This window comes from Plectropomus leopardus, chromosome 11 (genome assembly GCF_008729295.1).
Source record: "Plectropomus leopardus isolate mb chromosome 11, YSFRI_Pleo_2.0, whole genome shotgun sequence".
Lineage (NCBI taxonomy): Eukaryota > Metazoa > Chordata > Actinopteri > Perciformes > Serranidae > Plectropomus > Plectropomus leopardus.
The window spans coordinates 9,584,228-9,600,263 of record NC_056473.1 but is presented as its reverse complement, the minus strand read 5'-3'; the positions used below and the strand labels follow the sequence as shown (position 1 = coordinate 9,600,263).

The 16,036-nt window shown below is 41.6% G+C and overlaps 1 protein-coding gene across 1 annotated transcript in view; it reads right to left on the bottom strand.

The window, feature by feature from the left end:
• Positions 1–13,050, bottom strand: part of LOC121949969 (contactin-1a-like) — a 90,359-nt gene extending 77,309 nt beyond the window's left edge. Inside the window, exon 1 of the mRNA XM_042495847.1 lies at positions 12,926–13,050. The gene's annotated coding sequence lies outside the window, so the exon portion shown is untranslated. The remainder of the gene's footprint in view (positions 1–12,925) is intronic.
• Positions 13,051–16,036: the final 2,986 nt, after the last annotated feature.

Here is a 16,036-nt window from a genome sequence, read left to right as displayed (position 1 = left end):
TGGGAATAACAAATTTAATCTGATGGGACTGTTCTCACACTGGTCACATGGCCAGTGATCAGATATGTAAAGGGATTAAGCATCACATATGAAAGTGGCCAAGATTTGATTGAAAAAAAAAATCAGATTTCTGTGTCCACACCACTCTAAAGCAAAAAATCTGATCTTCCTCACATAAGAGTAAAAAAAAAATCGGATTGAGGCCACATTGGCTTGTAATGTGAACGTAGCCTGTCCGGAACACAGTGTCCATGTCAACAGACCCAGTCACCTGTGTTTACCACTGAGCACATGGCCACAGTCAGACGGCCTGCTGGAAAGCAATGTGTGCGCCGACTGACAATGAGCACAGCCTGGGCAAAGACCTGAGTCATCTGGTGCCTCTTGGCCAAGTCACACCATGTGATCAAGGCTCATAAGGCAGAACAGGTGCCCACTTAAACAACAGAGGACAACAGAAGGAGATGTATTGAAAAGGAGCGCTTAGATCACAATGCCAGAGCCGTGATCAACCGACTGTGTAGATAATTCTGCGGCTATGATTAGGCTAATGCGCTGTCTCTTCAAACACTGAAAACTTCAAACGCAAAACTGGTACATCTTGACATGACTTGGCTGTGTCAGCGTAAGGGGGTGCAGATGTGTGGGGGCTTTCTGGCATTCAGATCACAAGATTATCACTTTACACAAGGAAATCATCTCTTCTCTGTTAGGAAGCTGTTTGCGCGCAGTCCGACACAGCTCAGATAACGGCCCACGCAGACACGTAGTTTATAGAATTTCCAATCAAGCTTGTGTTCCCTCCAGAAGCTGCGAGGAAGCTAAAGTAGGTTAAGAGACTTTTCATATTATATGCTTCAAACAGATGCTTTTGCTTGACTGCCCTAACAGTACTTAGAGGGCCCTTTCGCCCACATTACGTTGGGTTGTATTCTTGCCAGTGTTTAAGTAAAACTACAGCACTGAGCATTGGCTTTAGATCTTTTTAAAAGATTTCCAATTATTCTAATTTAGCAGCATTTACTTGACATTTACTGACTATCGACAAATAAATTGTCATTTTCTATTCAGCAAATCTCAAAATTCTTGGACTTGAAAAAAATGACAGTAAGAACATTGTTCATAATTGCAGAATATTCAGTCATTTCAGTTTTGAAGAGGATCAGTGCCATTTTTATGTCTGTCCATTAAATATGAAGCTGGACCCAGGAGACAGTTAGTTTAGTTTCAGTATTGAGACAGGAAGCAGGGGAAACAGCTAGCTTGCCTTTGTCCAGAGGTAATCTGGCATCTCTGTTGGTTGCCAATAATTATCTGGAAATACTCAAAACACACAGTTAATAATCAGCCAAGTCACCAGAGGAAAATGTTGCCATGTGAGTTTCTGAAAAAAAAAAAAAAAAACTTGGGTGTTTTTTAGCAACCCATGGCTCTTTTTTCAACTGCTTTTCAGCCCCAACATGGTAGTTTTCAGAGATCCTTTTGCTGTTTTTCCAGTGGGGACAAAGCCACAAAAATCAGTTCTTTCTTAACGAGACATCTGTGATTTTTCAGCAGGGATTGTACTAAAAAGAATGGGTATTTTTAGTCAAATAATTTTTTTCATAACCATAACCAAGAGGAGTATTTTTCCTCAGACATTAACACAGAAGTTTCAACATGTGCACTACAACGTTATAATGTGCAAATGTGACTTATTCTTGGTTTGCAGAAAGGTATAATGCCAACATTTTCCTGGCGACAGGGTTGAAATAATGCACAAAACACTGAAGGAGTGGAACAACTGATCATTGTTATGATTATTATTATTTCACAATCACAATAAAGGAAGAAAGCCATTGAACACAAAATAAAAAGTCAGAAGAGTCAGCATGTTTCCACAAAGGGAAACAACATATATTAGTTTTTTCAAGAGCAAAGAAAGCATTTCGTATCTGCTACTTTCCAAAGTTAGAAAACATTCAATTAATCACAATAAGCCATGAGCTATGGAAGCACTGTTCATGCACTGATGTAATCTTGTACAAACTAGGCATAGGATGATAGGAAAATGTCATTGTCATTAACATGGACCCAAAAAAAGTGACAAACAATATTATTATACTTTCTTTCTTGAAAATATTCTGCTTTTTGTTTTGTTTGAAATCCTTTGGTGGGAAAAATGTGATTCAGAAATGATTCAGCTTGATGCCTAATATATACAGCTGGTTGCAGGCATTAATTTTTTGCAACCTTTTCATTTCATTGTGCTGGAGTCAAATTATAATCTGATTGGTCATGGGTCAAAATGAATAACATTAAGTGCACTGGCAGTCGCTCTAGAATACTTTCCAACCCCCCTTCACTCATATAGAGGAGCAGTGTTTTGCCTTGTCTTGTTGTCCTCTGTTGCAGAGGAATTAAGAAAAGCACAACCCCTCCTCTCTCTATCCATTGTGCACATGCGTGTGTTTCCAGGGGTGCGTATGTGTGCTTGACTGACTGCAACGCGGTGCCCTTCACTCCGTCTGTCCTCTACACACTATGGCCCTGTGTGTGCAGCATGAGTGGAGCTGTGTGTTGCAGATAAGAGTGAGAGTACTGCAAGCCATGTGTGTGCATGTGTGTGTATGTGTGTGTGTGAGAGAGAGAGAGAGAGAGAGAGAGAGAGAGAGAGAGAGAGAGACAAGAGCAAAGGAAAAAAAAAGGGATTCAGTGCTCCTTCTCCCAGTCAGATTCACCTCTGGATGCCCTCTCCTCCACTCGCTGTCATTACACCTTCCTCATGAATAATCCAACCGTTGACACTGGCCGCTATACTACTGACACATTTCACTGAGTCGCCCACACATACAGTATGGAGGCTGTCCACTGCCATGTCCAAGTGAACTCTGAATAAATACCATACTAATATGCATACATGGCCTATTTTTCGCTTTGGTATAAGATAATAATAATAATAATGTGAGAGGGAGTCAGGCAGGGAGTCGATGTCGTGAATGTTGGCACCTCGCTCAGTCAAGACAGCCAGTAATGAGAATAATAAAGGTGGTTTCTTCACTCGCATCCTCATTATCTGCTTGTTTACTGTTCATATAAATTCATATACGCTAAAGCAAGGGCAGAAGAAAAAGATCTTTAATTCTCGCACGATCCTTCTCGCCTTCTCGCCCTCTCTCTCTCTCACCCTCTCTCTCTCTCTCGGCATCAGGAAGAGTTGCTGGAGCAGTACTCTGACTCATGAAAATTAAAACAGAGAGATGGTTCGCATGTGTTACTTTTCATGGGTTAATATTAGCCGCTTCTTCTCGGGGGCGATTTGCTGTTGCTAAGTAAAATTGTGAGGATAATTTCAGCAGCGTGAATTAGCAGATTGCAACAAAAGCTCCTGCAGCAACAAACAGAGCCAAGGAAGAAAAAAAATCTGCGGCATAATTAGTGCACAAATCTCATGCATAAGTCAGCCAGATTCCCTCAGAATGCTGCGTTCAGATCTGAATAATGATATGCCAACCGAAAAGAACAACTTTTGTTCAGGGACGTTTTAGGGGTAGTTTGTCGGAAGCTATTAGTGCTGGTGTATTGTCCCACTAGCACTTACAGAAAACATGACGCAGATGGTTACATCACCTTGTGAGTTTGTGGCCCAGATGTGACAGTGCCGTCCTGACGTGGCAGTTGGCAGGGCGAGGCTTTATACAAAGGGTACACTGCTTGGACTGAAGAGGCCTACATAAGCATTCTTTGACCTCTTTTATCCACACTCATTAGCTATGCAACCAGAAAGGTTGATTTGAGACCCTTTGAGAGGATCCAGAGAGAACAGGTTTGTTAGTGTGAAACGGAAAACCAACCTGTTTGTCGTGCTCGCCTACAGGGAATGCTAATGGCGCCCACATCAATGGGCTCTTCATGTAGAGATGCAGCCTTGGGTCCTGGAGCTCGGAGGCTGACCAGTAAAACACAAATGCACCGGCAGCCCAGCGAGAGAGCCAGGAGAGGACAGCGGCGGCCCATAGCCCAGAGCTTGCATCAGCCACAGCTTTTATTTGTGGTTACACTGATCTAAGGAATGAAGGGAGAGCTCCAAATGTTTTGTTCTCCTCCGTTTCTCATTATACCCCTGACCTCCCCCCTCTCTCTACCCTTTTCTCTCTCTCTCTCTGCCTTTTACATAGCCAAAGAGCTGAAGAGAAAAACAACAGGCATTTTAAATAAGCGTTGAATCAATACAGACAGGCTGCAGCCTCATAATAAGAAGCATTAATATACAATCAGCTTGAACACACAACCTTCTGTCTTTCAATTGATCGTAGTGAAGATCTCTCAGTTTCCAGGAAATGACAGCATCCAATGAATGATTTAAAAATTCAGTGTATAAAGGATTATTATAAAAATATCACCAAATATAAATATCATGGTGGGATATGTTTGGACAAAACTGTGTAGCAAAGAAAATCGAAGAAAATTTGATGACATGAGTGTAAAATGACTATGGGTGGTCTCAGCAGAAGCACTGCAGGTAAACAAACAGGCAGACTGAATAATGGGCGTAGCAATAGCACTTGCTGAGGCCCCTAGTGCTATGCTTCCCATCTCTGCCAAGGGTAATGCGATTTCTTGGGTTTAAATGCACTTCACTCACTCTGTGGAGCCAGTAGGAAGCTAAACTATTGATCCACAAACAATTTAGCTGTCCAGCTGTCCAGAGAGAGGGAAAACAGGACGCCCCTAAATGTATAATGAGGCTTCCCAAGAGCTCCACTCCCTCAGTATTCGCTCCACGTGCCAGGAGGCCTTCGCCTTTGGGCTCTTTCTGCGATTAGCCCTCTATACATACACTTCTCACACATGCAGTCTCTCCAACAGAGGGCGAAAGGTTAGCCAGCTAAAGAACTAGTGTGCTTCTCACCAAGGACGTTTTTGATTAGCGTAAGAATCCCCTTTGAACCTATCAGTCTTTCATTATATTCCAGTGGGGAGTTCATGACTCCAGTTTAGCATGCTTTAGCAGTAACAGGGCTGAGCTGTCAACCATATAGAGCTTGCATCACCACTATGAGGTAATATACACTGGGTGAGCATGAAAAACAACACATGGTTTACATGGTAGGTGACGATATATCAGGGGTAGGCAGCCTGCAGCTCTGGACCCACATGCAGCTCTTTAGCTTCTCTGCAATGGCCCCAAGTGGCTTTAACCAAACAAATATCATATGGAAATGAACAGTGGTTATCAACATGTTTTTTGTAACATTTTGTCAACTAAAATATACATCTATGGCCTAGCCTGAACCTTAATAGCAGTAGCTAGACTCAAGTATCCCTAGCCTGGGTAGCAGGGTAGTGGATTTCACACCCAAAAAAGTAAGTCTTGGAATATGTCTTGAGAAAACAGAGAATTTAATAGCTTATGGTCAGATTTGTTTGTTTTCACTGCCAACTCTGCAAAGTTAATGTACCAAATGATCATAATTAGCCCACTGCAAAGTAGACACATATGTCGCAAAACATATTAATGAATACTCATTTACACCTAGAGTAATGTTGTTAGGTTAATTTAGAAGTAGAAAAAGAAAGAATAATTCTTTATTGTCACATGTATATCGTACAGCAAATGTTTTCCTCTGCATTTAACCCATCTTCAATGGAGCAGTGAGCAGCAGTAAGCAGCCGTGAGCAGCCGTGAGCAGCCGTGAGCAGCCGTGAGCAGCACTCTGGGACCGACTCCAGATTTTCTGCCAGTGCCTTGGTCAGGAGCACCAACAGGAGTATTAACCGTACGTGTTTTTGATGGTCGGGGAAACTGGAGCACCTGAAGGAAACCCATGCAGACACAGACTTAAAAAGCTATATATGGGGTGGTCTCTAGCTCATCTGCTAGAGTGTGCGCCCGACATGCTGAGGCATTGCAGTGGCCCGGGTTCGATTCCAGCCTGTGGCCCTTTGCTGCATGTCATACCCCTCTCTCTCCCACATTTCCTGTCATGCTATGACTGTCCTATCATTAAAGGGAAAAAATCCCCCCCCCCAAAAAAAAAAAAAAAAAAAAAAAAAAAAGCCACATATATTACCTTTATTATAAGGATCAAATATTTTGAGTGACTTTAGCCATACATGTTATTATTATCATTATTTTGGGGGGGGGTTTGATGGTAAAAGTTGCCAATTTCTGGTATAAGCAGATGAATGTGATTATGCTGAACTAGCACGTAGATGAAGTTGTGTTCTTGTCTTCCACACATGCTCCCAGCGCCATAGCAACAGGCCTTGCTCAAAAGCCCCAAGAGTGGCTTGGCCCCAAAGAGAAAGATGCTTCTGTACCTAATTGGACAGTTCTCTGTACCATCAGGCTGGTTCTTTATCCCCAGCACTAAAAGATAACAATGCAAGCGGTTGAAACTACAGTAAGCTTTCACAATCCCATGATAAACACAGATTAAATAGGATTAAGTCCAAAACAATGCAGCCCATTACTGAGAATATCAATGACAAAGCATACAGAGGTAAGCTGATCTTTAAAATGATGTTAAATACAAGCTTTCATGTGAAGATTATGGAATAAATTACTGTCAGAGGGGATATAGTTGTATAGGTAATGTTTGGCCAGCATCAAAGGTGGTTATTTCTGTTTCAACCTTTCATCATCCTCCTCTACAAAAGATAGCCCTTAACTTTACAGCTTGCTCAAAAGGTCTTCACAAACAATCCCTGTCATTCATTATGATCGGAGTAAAATGTTTTGTAACACCATTAAAGGAACAAAAAAATCTCTCAGCAGATGAGGAATTTGATTGCTAATAACAACTTGTAGAAGTTCTCTGTATTGCAACACTTTGGCTGAAATCCCAGGGAACAAATCAGACACACGCCACTGATTTCCAAATTGCATGAAATTGAAAGTCATCTCGTACGGGACCAAAATAGCTCATGGTGTTGTCTGACTGCACTGCTTCTCAACAACCCTGTAAACAATGTATCTGACTGCGCCTGCGAAGGTGCAAAAACAGATGGCTCAAGACTCCCATGTGAGAAGTCAGTCCACTGTGTGCAACACTATATTCCTGCTCAGTGAAATGTTGAACAAATACACCAGAGGTAACCTGACACTTGGAGGAGTGGTTTAATTAAGACCCATTCACATTAGCACTCTTAAAGCTGACTACTTAATTAGGGAATACTGTCCTCTGAACTTGTTAACCTTGCAGTACTGTCGTTTTTACTTCTTATCATCATTAAATACAAACCTCGTTTAGTACGAGTTAACAACAAGCAAATGCAATTAGCTCTCTGACGAGCAAATAGTGCTTGATATTACTGCGGAAATTGAAAGCATCCCAGTAAAGCCAGATAAGGCTTTCCCCGGACTAATAAGCAAACAAACTGATTTCTGTGCTGACATTGTAATGAAGGGAGTCAAATATTATCTGAAAAAAAAAAATTAAAAAGGCTGATCACGCTGTTAACAGAAATTAGCAGGCTAAGGGCACACATTTGTAATCTCCTTCTAATTGAGTGCATAAATCCCAAAAGATTTACTTTGATTGTAAAGACTAAAAATATCTTGAGCTACGAGTTACTGAAACGAAGTGAAATCTTGTCAAATATAACCTAGTTACAGATTCGAATTGTTCTTACATGTAGCTAAAATAATGTCTCGGCAACTTAAATTCAATTTAAATTTAAACACAAACTGATGGCCTGTAAATTAGTCAATTATTCAGTAAATCAATCACTTACCCAGTTCATTAGTATCAACAAATCGGTCCTTATGTTTTATTTTCTCAATTTTACTGGAATTGTGATTTTAAAAAGTTGAACTCTTCAGTTGTCCCAACAGACTATTGACAAATCTTTGTCACAGAACCTGAAACTTGTACCGCTTCAAGATAACACTCTGATGACATTGATCAATGTCATCCGATTTCCCCCCATGAGTGACGGGAGAAGATACCAGGCAATTTCCAAACACCACCTGCTTGTCCGGTCCACATGCTCTTAATGGAAATGGAGTAATCTGATTTTGAAAGAGACGTCACTTTGGCAGATAGACAAACTGTAGGAGCCACGAGAGTCACAGAGGAAGCTCAGCACTTTATCAACACAATCACACTGATAAAGAGAAGGGAGGACAGATTAAATGATAAAAGGCACTCTAACTTATACCTTTAGGGGAGTCTGGTTTTCTGTGTTTTTATAACCAAGCCATTTCTGCAAAAACATTTGTTTTTATCTTGTCAGTAAATGAATAACATCTTTTCACCAGAGCTTTAAAGTTATAAATAGACAAAAAGCAGGCTGTTGAAATCAAATATATCTATTTTTATCTTCAGCATTGTGCTGCATTTGTGTAAATCAACAAAAGGTCATTTATGCAAGCTGTATTGTATCTTATCTTAGATTTTATCTTAGATGAGACATGTATGCTTTTGTGCACACACACACTAAAACAATTTGAATCCAGTGTGGCTGAATAATTATTCATCTGGGGTCCGCCTTTAAAAGTAACTAGCCTGCTGAAGTGCCTGGGGCAGCTATTCGAGATCATTAGATTCAAGCAGGCAACTGTGGCCCCAAAAATAGAACATCAGCAGAGGCAACAAAACCTTATTCAGTCAAAGAAAGTGACTAGTTTGAAAGAAAAAAATCTATACATATAAGACCATGCAAGTGCTTCAAAGATCCAGCCACCTACTGATGTCGGCAGCTGCATAAAGGCTGCAACAAAGGTTTAACAGGCACTTCATCTGCCCGTTATCTTATCTATTCGTCATTTAATCAATAAAATGCTGAAAAATGCCCAACACAGTTCAGTTTACTATCACATCAGACAAAAAAGAGACAATGTTTTGCATCTAAGAAGCTAGAGATAGCAAGTGTTTGGCATTTTTAATTGATAACAATAAATATACATATATCATCAAAACAAACCAAGGCGGTGTATTGGTACGCAATACCTTTAAGGCAGCGACCAAAGTAACTCAGTACCGAGTAAATGGTAAATGGACCTTTGTGGGTCTTTCTAGTCTTCTGACCACACTGCGCTTTAACACAACATGTCACATTCACCCATTCACACACACATTCCCACACTGGTGGCTGAGGCTCCCATACAAGACATTCACACACAGTCACATACCAATGGCACAGCCAACTAAAGCAATTTGGGATTCAGCATCTCGCCCAAGGATACTGCAACATGCAGACTGGAGACAGGGATCAAACTGAAGTTCATCTGATGCGTCGACGACTCACTTTACCTTCTGAGCCACAATCGCCCCGTAGACAAGTAGAATCAAACTGTCTTTGTTCAAACAATACCTGCAATTGATCCTTTTTTTCCCTGGTGCAGAAAAAAAAGACTATTTGTATGGCTTTGCTCGCAGCATTCTTCTATATAATGCAACGCCTAATTAGCCCACTATCGCAGCAGCTACGGCTCATACGGACAGCCCATACAGTCAGTGGTGCAGTGAAGTCGAGCGGGATGTATGCAACAGAGATGGAAGTTCAGCTTGCCGAGATGCCACCAAAACATTTTCAAGTATGCCTATACTACACACCTTGTGGCATTTTATGCAACTGGATGCTTCACATGATGTGAAGATAAGTAGAAAAATAGGTATCAAGTGAAGTACTCTATTGGCATTGATATCACTTCAAAGATCCAGGTATTAGTACTGGTGTTGTCATTTTTTAATAGCCCTAAAACAATTACCTTACTGTCAATCAATTTACTGACAAGTCAGTTCAGCTCTAACCTGCATGGCTCTCTTTTCTACCTATTGGCTCTACTATAGTCAACAAGTACGATACAAATGTGCACTGTGCTATGAGTTTTTCCTGCTTCGCTCTGTCTCTTGTACATAAGATCTATAGGGTCATGTGCATGCAGAGAGCAGCGAGCAGTCCACAGTGGGGGAATCAATGGTGGGTCTGGTGCAAACTGTACTCAGACAGCCAGGGATGGCAGATGGGGACTGAGGCCCTTTCTGCTCCTCAGGCATGAACAGAGGAGAGGTCTGTCTCCAGGCAAACATAGACGACGTCATGTCTCTGCCTCACTGCCGTACCATTAGTGGATCTCGCTATTGATCGCCGGTGCGTAAATTGCTGAGCAATCTAAAGGAAGCATCGGGACGAGAGCATCACATGTTTCGTCAGCAGGACGGAGAGGAGCACTTGTACATGCAGCAATAACGGCTGGCATTTGCGTGTGTGTTCCTGCACACAAACGTTGGTGTGTATAGGCTGCCTCGTCTTGCTATATCCTCTCCTGGTGCATTCGATTTAACAATGAAGCAAGTCTGCAGGACGTGTCCCCTCCAGTCTGACTGACACTCCACTCAGAGTGACAGAACAAACATCGCCGAACAAACTAGCCTTGTTGCTGGCAAATGCCAACGCTGCCAATCAGTTAAGAGTCTTTTTAAAAATCACATGCAAAATCTGCCTTCCTCTCTTTAACTAATGCTTTGACTCTTTGCCCAAGAATTTGTCGCCCAGGGCTCAGAAGGACATCTGGAAACAAATCTAATCTCCTAAAACGACTCTGAAATTACTTAATCTTAAATGGCAAACATCCAAAGCTCTGCTTTGAGCCCTAAAATAATGCTGCTCGTATAAAGACATTAAATTAACTGGAAAATGGCAATATTATTGTCTTTCTGGGTATAAAAGTAACTGTTCATTCATACATTAGACAGCAAACATTCATGCACCAGATGAGAAAAAGCAATCTGTCTCTCACCTGCTCGTGTTCATACGCTACATGCTGACCTGAGGTGAAGGAGAGATGTTGAAGACAGCTCTATTTTCTGCTTCAGGTGAGGTTAGCCTGTCTTCCTCAATACAAGGCAGATGTGTGACTGAATCTTCAAACCAAAAGAAGAAACAAGTGTACGACTCTGTGAGAGTCATCTGGCTGTGACACTAATGGAGGCTGAGGCTGGAGCCTTAAAATGCATCACGGAACAGCCACATCCTGCAGGGTGCTGTGTTATGTAAAAACGTCCTTGTCATGCAGGCTCCTCAAGCCGCTGCAGCCCAACAGCCAATATGCTGACAGGGAACTGCTTGTTACAAAATTTTAACTCGCTATATTCTGACATATTTCATTGCAGAGCAATGGGGGGGGTATAAAATGTAAGATGATGCCATGCACAGCTGCACAATATAGGTTAGCCTACTTCCGAGCAGAGTAAATTCATTCACCTAGCATGAAGGAGAGGGACTGTCCTCGGGGTGTACACGGGGCAGCACAGGATGCATTAGCAGCAGTCAAGCTTACAAGATTCATAAAGTGCTCCACCTGACAGGCAGTTGTGGAATCCCTCTGACATTTTGTGCCACATTTATGGCTCTGATTCAATCAGGACAAACACAAAGTGAAGGCTCTCACACGTGGCAACTGAGTGGTAAATAAAGCCGAAATGAAAACGTAGTTCAAAAACATTTGTGTGTAAAGTGTGCAAGAGCAAAAGCAGGTTTTATCATATGATCATCTGAAAACATACACATTATTATACTGGATGAGTCACAAGCCCACAGTAAGATCTTACAGGAGTAAACTACCATTTAACCTGTTCATCAACCTACAATTAATATGTTAATCTGGGACCAATGACCCAAAAAAAAACCCTGTCATGCTCTGCCCATCGCAAAAGCAGAACAACTGCAGATCTGTGAATAAACAAGGAGGACCATAACACGTTATCATTGCCATCTAGCTTGGCAATATTGATTAAATCATTAATCACAAGTATTGCGAGCTCATTAGACCACAATGGAGAGTTGCGGTGGCTTAAATGGTACTCTGCTGTCTGCTGCAGGGAGCTGTGCACTCAAGCCAACAGCATTATCAAAACCATAACTGTGTATCTAAATATCAGCGCATTATGTGGTCTTACAGGCAAACATCTCCAGTTGCTACAGCTGTTCAATCAGATCATGTCCTCAAAAACAATCTCCAACCGATGAGCCCCACATACATGCAGAAAACCAATGTAAAACTCAACGAATCAAACATAGGATGTTTGTAATTCACTATGATTTAATGCATAGTTGCATGATTTGCGTGAGGTTACCATCATCCTTTTGTTGTCATGTCATCAATGACAGACCTAATATAAAAATACATAACTCAACATTCATCTCTGTAGGACTTCTGAAAGTCCCTAAATCTACTTTAGCAACATGTAGCAGGAACAGTTTCTCTCCACTGAAGCGTCTGGTGAGTCAGGACGCGCCCATGACACCTTTTCCAGCACCTGACATCCTGACAGAATAACCCTGCGATGTGCCATTACTAAGCACTACGCCTCAATCTGCAAGTAAAGATGACACAGCTGAACCATACGTCTCAACCGATCCCGGCTCTAACATCGGGACATGCGTTTTAGTTCCACCCCAGATGAAAGTGTTTACTGTCATCGGGTGCTTCCTAATCTTCTGGCTGGAAGGCAGGCGGCAGTTTGAATCATCGGTATGTGCAGCGCGAACAGGCTATGGCCTCTGGCGTGGTCTAATAAATGCAGAATTTAATAATCAGACTTCATGCTTTAAAGCATATGTGCTGGTTGCTGAAATAAATCCTTACATCTGCTCCGTGCATCGACTATTTATTTTTGGGGGAGTGCATGCCAGGATGTGCAGCAGCAGCGGATCATGTAACAGCATCATCACCACGCCAAGACATGTCAGATACTGCACACAGTATCTCGCTGCATCTGTCAGCACGACACAAAACATGCAAAACGCAGTTTCTTCGTAACCTTATCGTCCAATTCTGCATTGCGGAGGGCGACATAAGCTCCATCCCATCCGCGCATCCCACTCAGTCTCTTGTAAACAACACTGATTTCCCAGCTGTCAACATGCAGCGCCCGGCGTTTTTCATAATAATATCAAATAATCAGTGTTAACTGTATATGCCCAGCGTCCTTACCTTCCGTAACGGGCAAATGCGTCCGTCCGTGTGTCCTTCACGATGCTCACACTTGCTCAGCACCGCATCGCCGGGCGCTCCGGAGCGGGGAAAGAAACTGACAGAGCAGCGCTCCTGTCCCCGTGGATTGGATGAAGGGTTATGACTGTCAGCTTAGGGGGGCGCTAGACCTTCTTCTTCCACAGGACCATGGAGCAGAGGCTCCCACAGAGGTGGCCAGGTTCCTCCTGAGATCTATCCCCCCAGGCACATGACCTGAGGGACATTTTAACAAGGTTATACATGTAAAGCCTTTATATGATTCAGCCTACATACATTACAATAAATTAAATGACCAGCCTTTACCTCAGTATGTGAGCTTGATGCATTTACACTTATATTTTATGTAGGGGTCAACACATTATCGGCCTGGCTGATTATTGGGGCCAATATTTGGCACTTTGCTGATTATCTGTATGAGTGTTTTATTTAATGATTGCTGATAAAATTAAACGTGCAAAGAATGTGTCGACATAGGAGGAACATTTACTTTGTAAAACCTCCGGGGTCTATTTTTATTCATTTTTTAAAAGTTGCTGGGAACTTGCTGTATATGATGTTGAAAATTTCAAAAGGCATTTAAACAAAGTCTTGTGTTAGAGTTGTATTCCAAATGCTAGATATTCATAGAGAGATTTTAATTTCCATTATAAATGCATATTGGTTCGAAATATCGGTAATCTGTCTCATTAAGTGCTAATAATCGGTGTCGACCCTAAAAGACCAATATTGGCTGATCCCGTATTTTATGTTATTGGTCTCATCCATTGCTAATAAAAAAACACTTATTTTATACTTTTATACTCTTGTTTTTATAAATATAATATTTACATTTTAAACGGGGGTGTACAGTAAAGTCATTCTCTACTGTGCTAAGTTTGACACCTGGAACACACTGCATGAGCGAGCAGCGCGTGTTGGCAACCTTGCCGAACTGTTGCGTCTTGATGCTTCTGCAGGGCTGCATGCTGCTATGAGTACTGAATTTCCAAAATTATAAGCACATACTACACTCATTTATGAAGCCGAGCATGCTCCTGCATTGTAAACAATACAGTCTTGCAAATATTTCATGATAAAATGCCTTGTGTCAACTGATGGGATTCTGTCAACAGAAATGTTGGCTTTTATTTTGAAATGGAAACAGGAAAAGTTGAGTATAACAGACATCTTTGTATTTCCTCATGTCTGTGACAGATAAAGACATTGAAACTATAGTAAAAGGTGGTATAGGGTTAATATAATTACCAAGACACAATTTTCACTGTCTATTTCTGCTGACAACAGCGTGCATCACGCAGAAACAAAAAATGGTTCCGACAGTGCTTTCAGTGTGTTCCAGGCGTAAGCACTCATCATACAATGCCTTTTTTTTCAGGAAAGAAATCAGAAAAAACACCTTACAAACACCAGGGTGATAAGAACTACCTAAAATGACAGAAACCATCTCTGGGGAGGAAAAGTATTATATATGTTTATATGTATGTATTATTATTTATTTATTTATAATAACATGAAGGAGGCTGGGTATATGACTAACACTGCAGCCAAACACCAGGGTCCGTCGATGTAATTTTTTTTTTCTTCTACACCTTACAATGTGCTTCTTTTGCCTAAACTTAACCATCCTAATTCTAACCATTGTGATGGTCGGTGCAGGCGGCAACACACTGTTGTGTAAACATAAGGACCGTGCTGTGTTATCCCACCATGTGCATTTGTTGGCTTCAGAGTAAGGGCATCCCAGAGCGTAAACAGCTCAGAAGGATACCCAAAACATTATAAGTAGACGCAGAAGGTCACTGACAGAGCGGCACCATGTGACAAGTTGGGATGAAAAAATGTTGTTCACTCAGGGAGGCTCAAGGGAAAATATTTGTAGCTTTCGGAGAAAAAAAAAACAGCCAGTTTTTCCAAAAACTTGACATGGTCACCAGTCACTTGCAGTTCCTTTAGAGTGGACCCACATCCCACTTTTGGACTGCAACCCACCAGTTGGGAACCACTAATTTAAATCATATTTATATAAATGTTGATAATAATACTGACATTTTTGCTGGCAGTATCATTTTATGTGGACACATAGTTTGCAATACCAGACAAAAAAGAAGATTTGTTTATAAACTGCATCCAGAGTACACCTCCTACAGGATACCCAGAGGACACAGAGGCATGAACAACAAATACAAGCTGAAATAGCCTGTAGTTCTTCAGAGCACCAATGCTGTCACACTGTATCCATAATTTGGCTGAATAACGACAAGGTGGAAAATAAAGTTCACCTTTATGCAACTCTTAACTCAAGGTTTTTACTTGAAAAAAGTCAACTAAAATCTAACTCAATATTTTTACCACCTTTGGGGTAGTAAAAAAAAAACAAAATATGATGGTAAACAGCTGCCCACCTTGAAATAGACACCAGCACGCGATGTTGGCATCCCACTGAAGTCTTTCAGGCCATCTGATGAATTTAAGTCCAATATCCACTGTCCTACAGCTCTGTTAGTCTCCTCTTAAGCTCCCTATCTGTGTCCTCTGATAGAGGCTTTCAGCTAACTGAATTTGTCTGCTCTTTGTTCTTGGGCAGGGACCATACAAAGTGTTCATCAGAGCTGTGTTGCTGAAACTGCTAATGGCAGTTAATGATAAGAGCTGCTGGACCTTAGCTGCAGGCTACATTAAAAGTGCAGTGAAGTTCATTGAGGCTAAAGAACCTCCTTCCAGATGCAGAACTGAGTCTCCCCAAAAAATATCAACGCAGGTGTTTTAAATGGTGACACATCTTCATAACAGAGTCTGTGTTGTTTGCACCAAATGGACAGAACTGCAGTTGTGTAACTTGCGCCCACACATCAATAAATCACTGATGCGTCATCTGTTATACCACAAAAACTGATATGGTTTCATCAATTTCATTTGCTTCTAACTTCATTTCTTCGACGTATGTCCGGGTTTTGCTAACTCACCTGTTCACCGGTTGTCTTCTGCGTGTTTCCTGCTTAAACACATCACCTGACCAATCTCCTGCCTGCACACCTGCTTCCCTTTAGTCATCAGCCCGCAGCGGGAGCT